At 34.0% G+C, this 11064-nt stretch overlaps 1 protein-coding gene across 1 annotated transcript in view; it reads left to right on the top strand.

Annotated features, from left to right (window-relative positions):
- The first annotated feature begins 1076 nt into the window (after positions 1-1076).
- The window catches only part of LOC145678589 (uncharacterized), an 820101-nt gene continuing 810113 nt past the window's right edge, over positions 1077-11064 (top strand). The window contains exon 1 of the mRNA XM_081748923.1: positions 1077-1198. The gene's annotated coding sequence lies outside the window, so the exon portion shown is untranslated. The remainder of the gene's footprint in view (positions 1199-11064) is intronic.

Here is an 11064-nt window from a genome sequence, read left to right as displayed (position 1 = left end):
GAACTCTCCCCTGGGAAAATCTTATAAAAACATTAAGTTTAAGATTTGGACTAGATACACTATATAGTATGACTTCTCGGCAAGTGTTTTTACATTGAGAGAAATGAACACATATCAAAAAATAACTTTTCTGGTATATAGGGGCTATAAAGCATGTAAATCCTTTGAAATCTTGAATTCACTTTTTTCGATCATCGTATTTTCTTTTCGGTCATCATCTCTCAAAAGTGAAAATGAATCATATATTTTACATTTACAAAGAATTAATAAAAAAGATGTAAGTAATTGTTTTGACAAAGCAAATTTAATTAATGAAATGTATGGTTGAACTTGCAAAAAAGTAGGCTAAATATCGTTGTGTTAAAACTGTAGTTAACTAGGTCGCACTAGAGCACTGAGAGAGACAGTTTGGAAAACCCTGTTTTAAACTAATAGCAAAGATAGTAAACTACTAACATTATTATTTTTACTCAAAGGTTTGGGCAAAACTGTGTGCATTATACACGACATATATAGGCTGCTGATTTTTTAAACTGCATGATCTGTGAAATAACGAGTTTTGTACATCCTATAAATTTAAATCTTCTAGTGTTTAACCACTTTATATAATACAGTATTAACATAAGATTATATACCTATTTAATCATACAAACAAAATAACTATTTGGATACTATAGCACATATTGTGGTGTGAAATTATTGTAATGACTTATCGATTTTTCATGGTTGATAAAATGGGTCGATTTACACTTGAGAATTCGCAATTAAACCAGCTGTTTCAATAGTTGCAGGTGAATTGATTACATATTCTCATTTTACACATAAAATATTATGTACATAACTCGTTAATACGTTATCACAGTTTAATATTACAGCTTTTCGAAACAGCAATATGATTACAACTCGTGTCGACGCTATGGGAAACACATGACGTCAAAGATAAACCTTGTCAATCACCTAATACCATTCATGAAATAACTCTTGCTTCGCTGAGCTGCCTAGCGACGCAGACGCCAACCGAATGAATCAATAGTTATTCAACTCGTCGTGGAGCGTCGCCACCGTCTACGTTCGGCGCCAGATTGCACTGAGGACTGCCAGTTCGCTCTGAATTTGTGGCGAGTGGAGCAGTAAGAACAATCGACCCATCTTCACCCTATCGCAGAACTCAACGGGGATAACATCATCTTCTGCTTTGGTATGTACTTTTACAACTTTTATTTTCTCCCTTATGTTTTAAATTATCGAAGGACAATTATAGTAATTGTTAATTCAATGTCTATTTATCATATATATGACGATATAAAATATGTGATTTTGAAATATAAATAAAGAAACGAAGAAAGTATTCAGATTTTGACAGATGTGTAATTTCGAATGAGGCGCTCTAGATACCTTACTAGAACTTGGAATGTTTTTGTAATATGATGAATGAAACTAGATAGATACATTACTGTAAGACAAACAAACGAACTTTTACACATATTTAGGCCTGATCCTCTCACGTGTCCTTACTGTAGTCTCAAATATGGGAGGGCCGCGGCTCGATTCTTGATTCATCTTAATCACTCGAAGCAAATTTCAGGACAATTGTAATAATTAGAGACCGGATGTTAGGCAAAATGCCTATTCTTTAATATTAAATATATGATCAAAAAAACGTTTTAAAGTTTATATGGGGGGTTATAGTTTCAATTTAAGACAATTTTATTTTGCCTATTTCCCCCATTCCTGCCTAAATAACTGCTTTAGTGCCTAATGTTGCCTATCCTATGCATTTTCTTCAAAATAAGATTTTATTGGGGAAAATGTATGTTAGTATTTCAAGAAAGGATTATGTCTCTTTCGAGAAATATAAGTGTTGTTTGTAGTGATAAGATGCCGTAAAACTTTGGGCTGCTATCTGTGCCAATAGAGTGCTGTATAACTTTGGACTGCTGTGTGTACTGATAAGTGTATAAAATTTGGACTGTTATGTGTAGTGATAAAGTGCTGTAGAAAATGTATTTACCAAATATACATGGAATACATGTCAAGTTTCCATTGTATATATACAGTAAAATAATATATTAACAAACAGTTATGTTTCTATATTCTTTAAACATTATCTATAGATATATATGACTTAAATTGATTTTTAATAGTATTGAGTATCTATCTTCATTATTTTGAGTTACATTTTAGTGCCTATTTTCTAAATTTTAAGTGCTTATTTTCCATGTTTTTAATGCCTAAATATCCGGTCTCTAGTAATAACGTTAAACTAAAAACACTATTAGAAAGTTGGTAATTGTTTATACCACAAACAGCGAAAAAGAAGTTTAAAGTCAGGATATGGATCGTTAAAAGTTGATTGTCTTTTCCCTTGAACAAACGCTGAAATTTTAATTGTCGCAAGCTTTATGAATCTATGGTCACTTGCAAAGATGGATATGCATTCCATATTCTTTTCGATCAATTTGTAAGTGATTTTGGATACTATATAAAAATTATATGAAATGAAGGTTATTAGTTTACTGATTGAAATTTAACATTACATTTCTGCGCCGAGACTAAATGAGACGGATCTACACTTTAAATTCGAGTCCGGACGACTCACCGGGAATCGAATCCAGGACCACGTGTATAGAAAATGCCCCGTTAGCCACTCGGCTACGAAAGGACACTAATCCAAAGTTATAGGGGAAATAATACGTATATAGATTCGGATATACACTTTTGCAGTCGACTGTACAATGCATAAAAAATATCGCATCGATTCTTCTAACATCAGTTAAGCTGAGTAACCACACGCAGACACTGGAGTACACATGGAAAGCGAAAATGCTTCCACTACAATTTTGATATTCTACAAAAGTCCAATGAACCAATGCACTATTTTAAGTAAGTCTAAATCTTACTTTTTCTGGAATGGCTAATGGTTGAGGGTTTAATTCCTTCTAATCTGGAAATCTGCACACGGTTATAAGTACACGCAACTCAAGAATGTTAGTAACATATGTGTAGAATATTCCATTAGTTCTGCTGAAATATTATATTGAATTTCTTCAGAATTATGATATATTTGAAGAATTTAATCATTATTCATCCTCATAATATTTGCAAATAAATATAAAACTAATTGTAAATCTAAATGATTAAAATAGAAAATAAACGTAGTCAGTGACGTCATGTGGGTCTTCAAGGGGGGAGGTCTACAAGTCGTCAATTATTTGATGAAGGATCGTATCTCAAAATCTCATTTTTTCAGACACAAAGAAAGAAATAGTATTTACGTGGACAGAAAAACAGTTGTATATGCAATTACTCGTCACCCGATGTAGATAATAATTATGTGGAATTATTGATCAATTATTGCATATTTAACTTTTTTCTCCTCTATGGAATTATATTTCTTTCTTTGTGACTGAAAAAGTGAGATTTTTGAGATACAACCCTTCGTCAAATAGTTGACGAATTGTCCTCCTGAGTTTGATATGTACACAATTTCTGAAGAAATTCGATAACATAATAATCTACGTGTATAAATATATAACGTTTCTATGTTTGCGGGAGTTCTTTCGACAATGAGATCTCTGAATCCACAGTTCTAGAAATGTGCAGTTCTCATTGATCGATAGCAAATTTTGTGTAGATTTGCCAATACTCATTCAACTTTTCAAGAAAGACTATTCCTGTATTTCTCAGTTCAATGTTTTAGGAGTTATCGCTTTTAGGAGACGAAATGCCTTGAAGTTATGCAATTTTGCACGACCATCATGCTGTGCGGGTTGTTGTCGTACAAGGTGTTTGAAAACTTCTCGCAAGTAGATTTATCTTATTAGTGTTCAATTCGTTTCCACAATTATTAGACTTCCAAACTATGCTATGCATAGGTATCGGAATTTTTATAGAATGAGTATGTCCGTCCATCTATCTGTCTGTTTCTTCATTCGTTAGGTATCAGAGAAAAAACGGTAAGAGAAATCGAAAAGAGTTTTTTTTTTTTGGAGTCGATTCAGCGTCCCGAGAACAGATTCCATCTCTTCCATTAGCTCTCTACTCAAACCGGAAGTGGTAGAAATACAATTTCCAGTTTCAACATTGATCACCATAAAAGAAATACTGTAATAGAGACAGACAAGTATTTTTTTTGAATCGATTTAGCGTCTTAAGAAGGATTATCTACACCGTAACACTCTACTGAAACCGGAAGTGACAGATATTTACTAGTACTTCCGGTTTCAATATTGACGCCATATAATAAATACGGTAAGAGATATTAAGAAGTGGGTTTTCGAAATCGATTCAGCACACTAAGAATAGATTCCGTCTCTCCGTCGAAACCATCTACTAAAAGCGGAAGTGGTTAAAATTAACCATTTCCGGTTTTAAATTCGACTATCAAGAACAAAAGTGGTATTAGATAGGAATAGGCGATTTTAATCGATTCAGCGTCGTTAAAGAAAGATATAATCTCCACTGGTATTGCTCTACTATACTATTTCCGTCATCACTAAAGAAGCACGGTGGCTCAGTGGTAGAAATTCTTATCTCTGGAGCGTAGGGTCCGTAGTTCGATCCCCATCCAAGTAAGTTGGTGGTGAACAACATTGTGTTCGTGGGATTTTTGGGAATTCTCATTTCCTCCCAAATTCTTATTCCACCAATTCTTGAATCATCATTCATTTGCCTTCATCATTGTCTTTCTTAGCCTAAAAGGGCATAATCATGATAAACTGAAAGATTTCCTATTTTTCGTCACCACTTGTGCATGTAAAGAGACATGAACAGTTGTAATGAAGAAGTTGCAAAGAAATTCATGCTCATATTAAGAGTGATTTGCTGTGTAGACAGCGCAAGTTTAGCTAGTATACTCATAGAAAACATGAAGATATATCGGAGAGTCTTGAAAACCCAAAACAAAACCTGAAATAATGCTAAAGGTGGTCTCCCTCTTTCGGGTTAGGATATGAAGGTCTACGGGCTGTTTATAGGGGTAAAAGCACTGACAACTTCTTGACTTCTTCACTTAAAAAGCTGATGAAGTCAGAGTCGTGCTCCGGGTTTTTAACCTCTTCAGGTTGTTCCAGATTATCCGCTTCAAAGAAGCTGAGTGAACCTTACATACGCATTAGAACAAAGATAGAATGAGAAAAGCGTCTCGTCGGGGATCAAATCTGAGCCATCAAGATGTCAGATATCGACTACGCCGCCACAGCAATAATAGAAATTACCTAAATAAAAAAGCCGGGAAAAAGATTTCTTAAATGTTTTCTGCGAATATGGTGTTATATAGTGGAGAAGGTTAAGCATTATCAAACAGTGACAAAGAATGGAATGAGCACTTTTAAGTATGGATATTTTTGTTGAAGTTTAGCGTCTCATTTCAGCACAAGACTATACGACAAGTAGGTCTATACTTTAAAGTGGGATCCGAACAACCACTCTTCCACCGCGAATTAAACGTGATATTATGTGCACCAAAGGCACACGTGCTAAGCACTATTAAGGCAGGGAGTGCTATGAATATTGGAAGGAATGAAAAAATATTAACTGAAAGAAACGGGAAATCTTCTAATAAGGAAGTGAAAAATAATGTCAAAAGACTAGTAATGGAATCATCATGACAGCAACAAGAAATTGTATTGCGATAGGAAATGAAATGAAATCTTTCATTTCAACGTCCCATAATTATTATGTTCTTTAGGATAAGGAAGACGATGATTAAATCAAGTAAATTATGATAGAAAAAGTATGGAATGAGAACGTTGGAAGGAACGGGAGTACCCAGAGAAAACCCACAGACACGATGTTTTCCACCATAAACTTACTTAGCGGGGGATCGAACAAGGGATTCCACAAGCCAGAGGTACTACTGAGCCTGAGGTGTCCTTTTATATTGTGTTAGAAGTGGTAGAAAATATGATAGAAGGAAAAGAAAAGACAGAAGAAGAATATAATTCTATCAGTTAAATCGTATGTTATGTGGTATCGATTAGAGGAAAATCGTTTGAAATGATAGTAAGTGACATGGAAGGGGGTCATAATAATGAATACTATTGGTTTAACTTCAAACTAATTCTATGGCCTACGGAAAACGTACGGAAACCATACAATACAATAAGCATAATTATCGTTTTATATATTTTAAGCTTCAAGTTCTTCGACAGAAATCGAGAAAAAGAATATGGACTGAATAATATTGAGTAATTTCTTCGTGAATGTAGTTTTGGTCTCTTAACTTGTGTAACTTTTATTGCTACAAAATACTAATAGAAATTATTATTATTATTATTATTATTATTATTATTATTATTATTATTATTATTATTATTATTATTATTATTATTATTATTATTATTATTATTATTATTATAGACTGAAAAGTAGAAATCACTTCACTTCTAGTGATTCTACATAGATGAAGACAAAGCACTAACATTTACTCATAACTTTGTTCGAAAATAGAATATAATAGAGGTCAACAATAAAAGTTATCTATTGACCCCTATTACTGTATATTCTATTTTTCTATTTTCCTATTATATCCTTTGTAAATCAATATCAACTTTAGGAATACAAAAATGTGATGCTAGCGAACAACTTTTTTTCCGTGCTTTCTTATACAGAAAACAAAAACTAAAAATAAAAATGAAGTGTTTTTGTTATGCCAAAAAGGAATTTTGTTAGGATCTTTATGAAGTGAAAGACTGAAGCAAAATAAATAAGGTAGTAGTATTCAAAATTATCTATGTTTTCGTTTTGAACAGATAGTGTAGATACTCATTCAATTAAAGGTTTAGAATTTGACCTGACAAGCATAGTTGAATAGGTGTATTCACATTTTTCCTAATTCTAATTTCACCTAACGCTGTCATTTACAGATAAAATTCGCGTGTAAGTGCAATTTCGCATTTGACTTAATTTTCATTCTGTCTAACGATATTATCACGATATTTCTTGCCTAAAAGCAATATATTTGGAACTGCTATCACTCTTTACTTCATAACAATTTGTAAGTTCTACGACGTTATTATTCAAATTTTAACATAGTATTCTATTTTGTTTACATTTATTTAGTAAATGCTCTATCACCTGTGAATTTCGCTTTCCTGAACATGTGATAGTTGGGTCATACATCCAAAACCTACATTGCAACACTGGCGTCTCTAGTGGGGGACGAGGGGGACGCGTCCCCCCAATATTTTTAAGTACAAAATATTCAATATTGTATAACTAACTAACTAACTCTATGGCCTATGGAACCCGGAGGTTCAGTGCCGCGTTCACAAAAGCTCTCCACTGACTTCTATCCTTAGCTAATTGGATCCAGTTTCTACTTTGTATTCCTATCTCTGCGAGATCCATCTTAATATTATCCTCCCATCTGCGCCTAGGTCTTCCTAATTGTCGTTTTCCTATGGGTCTACCAGTCAAGACTTTGAAAGCGTTTCTACTTTCTTCCATTCTAGCTACATGACCTGCCCACCTAAGCCTCCTAGACTTGACGACCCTAACAATGTTGGGTAAACCGTATAAACTATGTAGTTCCTCGTTATGAAGTTTCCGCCATTCCCCATTCTCGTTCCTCTTGGGTCCGAATATTCTTCTCAGGATCCTATTCTCAAATACTTTCAGTCTATGTTCTTCCCTCAGAGTAAGCGACCATGTTTCGCAACCATACAGAACAACAGGCATGATTATCGTTTTATATATTTTAAGCTTCAAATTCCTCGACAGAATTCGCGACGACAAGAGATTTTGAACCGAATAGTAACACGAATTCCCTGCTTTTAGTCGACATTTAATTTCTTCGTGAATATGATTTTCGTCTGTTAATATTGATCCTAAATATTTGAAAGTATCCACTTTATCAAAAGTATTATTTAATTCGTATTAAATATTGTATTTTAATTTAATTTACTTACTAACGACAGGTTAACATATAAACAATAATAATTACCGTATATTTATTTGGAATATAATACTCAGGCTGTGAAACGATTATGACAGATTTCTTGATATGTCTCAGGGGGTCCGTAAAGGTAAGCAGAAAGGTAACAAATGGAATCGAAGATTTTTAAACAGGTTGGGCTAGGTACTATCATTTAAATTATTTTCTTTGATGTTCCCCCCGCAAAAACTTTATATGCCAGAGACACCAATGAATTTCAGGAATCTTAAAATTCATGTTTCTATTTGTTTTCCCTTCAGTATCACAAGATATCGTTCGAATATACAATTATTGTTAATAGCTTGTTATTAATATGAACAAACCAGATTATGTTCTACATTTTAAGAGTTAAGATCAGCTGCTTGTCTTTGGTATGGCAAGATTTTACCATATATTTTCCTCTATTCTAAAGCTACCAAAAGTTCACTTGGCGCGAGCTGGGATCGAATTAGGGACTCGATGCACCAGAGGTGAAGGCTCTACCACTGAGCCAGCACGGCCCCTTGGCCTTGTTGTATTTCGTCAACAAGCCTTTCACTAGGTATACATGTATAACTTCTTATACATATAGGGATAAATACACTATAAGATTTAATATATCGAGTGTATTTTCTCCTTGATAAGATCGTTAGACGGAATAAGGATTAGGCAAAATGGAAAGGTGGAAATGGCCAATGTGACTTTTTACTTGTAAATGACAGTTGAAGAAGTGTTAGACGAAGTGAGAATTAGGTGAATTGATGAGTAGGTTGTTGAAATATTAGAGTTCTCACATCGTAATTAGAGCAGATCTCGGTTCGTATCTTGCGGATAACTATTCTGGACGGATTTTTTGTAGGTTTTCCTAGTGTCGAAACAAGCAAAAACTAGACTGAGCCTTTGAATGTAGGTTCTGTCTAAATTTATTTCCCAAATTACTTAATAAACGAAATCTTTCATTTTAACATAGCACGATTATGCTCTGCAGGACAAGGGACATGGATGATTAAGGCAAGTGAATAATGATGAAAACATTGGTAGAGAGAGAATGTGGAAGGAAAAAGAAGCCCTTCGAGCAAACGCACGGACACGATGTTGTCCACCACAAATTTATTTGACCGGAGATCGAACCATGGACCGTACCCACCAGACCTAAGCGCTCTATCACAGAGCTACCGTGCCCCTTTTTCTTAATAAATAAATGTCAACTGTTGGGAAAGACATTGTCTTATCAAAAATAAAATTCGCCTAGCTCTTTTCGTATATTCATAAGGAAATATAGTGATTTTTGCACTAGTGGTGCTGTGTTCTGTGTTAATATTTCTGTCGTTTCCGTTAGAAAGTCAACAGTGTTATAAAAAAATAATATAGATCGCTCAGTTGTGGTGTGAAAAGTTCCCGGTTCGATTCCAGACCATGTTAGTTTCTGGTGGATTTTTAGCTGTTTCTCCTCTCACATTCTCATTTCACTAACTTTTTCATAGACATAATCATTTACTTGCGTTAATTATCCATTTTCTTTAACCTACAGGACATGTGTGGAATATAAAATTAAAATATAAATCATTTACTTTTCCTGTACTCTCATCCATAAATGGAATTAAATAATAATTGAAAATTAAATGAAATGAAATTTTTGAGTTTTACGTCCCACGTTTACGCCGGTTAGGCTAAAGGAGACGGTGATAATGAGAAATGAATGAAATGGTGGAATGAAGAAAGTGGCAGGAGACGGGAGAGCCCCGAGAAAACCCACGCACACGGTGTTTGTCCGCCACAAAGTTCACTTGGCGGGAGCAGGGTTTGAACCCGGGACCCCAATCACCAGAGGTGCGTTTGTTCAAGTGATAATATCCGATAGTCCTCCTCTCCGCTTTATGATCCATAAAAATTACTATATGCTGTGTTATGAAGCAAATAATTCTTGGATGGTTGAGAATTTTATTTTTAAAATGAATAATTTTCGAGAAATTTGGTGAGTCTAACGTAAGGAGGACGTGCTCTTTACTTATATTACGAGTTCAAACTAAATCATTAAAAAAGTTAGGTTCCCATTTAAGAGGAAGGCTAACGGTTTTGATAAAAAAAAATCGAGTGAACTGCTTCTAGTTGCGATTTAGAGAAATCTCGACTATGGGAATTTAGAGAGGAGAGTCAACAATTTTATTGAAACGAGATAAGTATACAGTTTTCGGAGGAAAGAAAGTGATTTAATTAGGTCTTGATTTTGGAAACACTTATTTAGGAGGAAAAAAGGACTAATTAAGCTCATCATTCATTTCTCCCTTTTCCATATCGAGGAAAACTTGATTCTCTAAATGTTAACTTTGTTAATACGAATGAGATAGAGAAAAACAAAGTCTGAATTATAGTCTAAAATTTCGACATTTTTTTGGAGACCAGGAATATCATGCAAATTCCTGCTAAGTCTCTTTTTTACTTTTCTTTTTTTATTCTTTTCTATCTTTCTTTTCTCCCGTTTCCTTTCGTCGTCTAAATCTTCTTTCGTAAATCGTAGTTAAGACAATCAAATTCCCCCATTCTACTATCAATTCATTCTAGAATGGCTATGTAATACAGCATTTATTTTTGTGTATAAATTTTCCATAAATTCTAAATTACGACTAAAGATAGATTTACTTGAAATTCACTATTCATTTATAATTCTGAACATCATATTAATAGTTTTGATTACAGTTGGATAGCTTGGCTTACGGCTTTCATTTCATTACTGACGTGAGTAGAAAAACCCGGAGACAGTCATTCTATTATGTTATCATCGTCATAAGTGAAGTTGACATGTTATTGCATATAAAATGTAACCTTAATAGAATGGTACTTCAGTGAATAATATGGCATTGAACTAGGGGCGTCATTGAGGGGATTCAGAGGGGAAATTACCCCCGTCTGAGTTTAAAATATAAACATTTTAACCAACAGTATAGTAATATACAAATGGAAATCGTAAATATAATTAAGTCGTGAAGAGTCTCACTACCTCCACCGTTACCTTGAAATACAGCTTATATTCGGTGTGGTATTTGAGGTATGGAACAGGTAAATCATTTCCAGAAGAATAGTGAACTACTTTCGTGCGGTGCAACAGTCAATTGGTAAGCAATTCCCCTTGATCTCTCTTATAAAAGGGA

Source organism: Thermobia domestica, chromosome 2 (genome assembly GCF_964235325.1).
Source record: "Thermobia domestica chromosome 2, izTheDome1.hap1.1, whole genome shotgun sequence".
In the NCBI taxonomy this organism is placed as follows: Eukaryota; Metazoa; Arthropoda; class Insecta; order Zygentoma; family Lepismatidae; genus Thermobia; species Thermobia domestica.
The sequence above is the reverse complement of the archived record's forward strand: the minus strand, read 5'-3'. Positions and strand labels throughout refer to the sequence as shown.